Below are 2,112 nucleotides of genomic sequence, written 5' to 3'. Positions count from 1 at the left end.
TAATTATTTTTCAACCTCAGGTATCTAATTTTATGCTTATAGAGGTATATATTTATCAACATTTGGTGTCTCGTTTTACACTTCAGGTTGTTATAAATCAACCTCAGGTAATTATTTTTCAACCTCAGATATCTAATATTATACTTGTAGAGGTATATATTTATCAACCTGTGGTGTGTCGCTTTACACTTCTGGTTGTCATAAAACAACCTCAGGTGTATTTTGTTCTACCTCAGGTAATTATTTTTCAACGTCAGGTATCTAATTTTATGCTTGTAGAGGTATATAATTTTCAACCTAATGTGTGCCATTTTGCACTTCTGGTTGTTATAAATCAACCGGAAGTGCATTTTCAAAAGGTTATTTTTTATTAACGTCATGTGCTCCATGTTCTACCTTAAGTTATCATTTTGTAACCTCGAGTGTATTTTTAGAAGTATTAATTTATCAACCAAAGATGCGACATTTTACACTTCAGGTTTATAAAGCTCAACCTAACGCTGTTTTTTTTTAGTACTTACGAAGTTGAGGTGTTATACGGACCACCTAGTTTATAAATTTTTAAGCTCACTATATAAAAATTATAATATATATAAAGATATTATATATATTATATGAAGAATAATGAATATCATTACATTTTTTCACTAGTAGAGATCTTCATTTATCAATCTGAAGTTTTTAATATTAAACCTTCGGCAGTAATTGTTTCTTTTGTTAAGCTATAAAAGAAAGTTTAAAATGCATAATTCTTCTGTAATTTTAATAGATTGAATTAAATCATCTTAAAATAACATTTATCCAAATTCTACAAATAGTAAAAATTATTTATCGGAACTTACATTTTTAGAAGATAGTTGTCTAAGGCGCTTGAATTTCTAAAGCTATAAAACTAAAAATTTAAATAATTAGTCAGCTGCAATTCAAATTACATTTATTTAAAACTAAAATTTCATTTTTTTTACAAATCAACAAAATCATTTTAAATACTGTTTCCGTCTACCTGTTGAAACTTGTAATTATTGAAGCCTAAAAGAAAAAAAATATGAATTAGTTAGAAAGTCATATTTACAATAATAGTGCCAGGTTTTAAAATATAAAAATATTAGAAATTGTTTTTTTATGATTTAAATTAACTGGATGAAATTAGTTTTCTTTTTCTGATAAATAGAATTACTCTTCTGTCATTTCTATTCAATTGTCGTAGCTAAAAAGCATGACAGGTACCACAGCCACAAAATAAAATACACTGAAGACAGTACTACCATTACCAACATTTACAGAAATTCAAATATATAATTCCAATCTTATTATGCAATTTTAACACTTTTTATTTTTCTATACATCTGGTATCATTATGGTACTTGTAAGTTTGATAATTAGATTTTTTTTCTTACAAATCTTTAAACTCAGTAAACCTAGTCTATATTTTTAAACTTTTTGTCAGACTTCATGAAACTAATAGCTTTTATATAAATGTTTGATGCTGATTCCGAAAAGAACTTCCGTTATTGTCAATCACATCAGAGTTTCTTAAAAAATAATTGTTTTAAAATTTTTTAATCAATGTAATCAAGAATCAACAATCGTTTAATGAATTAAAAATTTAAGGTTATGTACCGATTTGTAATATTTTTTTACACTCAATCGAATAGAACAAATTACAAGCTGATAAAGAGCACTTATTTCAAAGTTGTGAGTAATTTTATGTGAGGAAAATGTCTAAGGGAGAATGATTTGAAATAATATTTTTATAATAAGTTGAGTACAATATCTCTTATATGGGTCATTCTCACAAAAAGGTGATTTTTTAAGTCCCTGAGTAATAAATATTAGGAAATACAGCAGATTTCTTAATATTTTTCTTTATCATTTTTCGTGAAGTTCTTCACTAACAAATCATATGCATTTCCGCTAAATGTATTTAATATTTCATTCTTATTTTTTAATAAACATGACTTCAAAATCCCCTCCGTGGACGTCCCTACGTCTGTGGCACAAAATAATTTTTAATGCCTGTTAAACAATTTAAATGTTATTTTAATGATTTTTGTAGTTTTACCTAGTTAAATGTTTATAGTAACTTTTTATTTAATATTTTTTTAAAAAAAA

This window comes from Parasteatoda tepidariorum, chromosome X2, assembly GCF_043381705.1.
Source record: "Parasteatoda tepidariorum isolate YZ-2023 chromosome X2, CAS_Ptep_4.0, whole genome shotgun sequence".
Lineage (NCBI taxonomy): Eukaryota > Metazoa > Arthropoda > Arachnida > Araneae > Theridiidae > Parasteatoda > Parasteatoda tepidariorum.
This window is presented reverse-complemented; position numbering follows the sequence as displayed.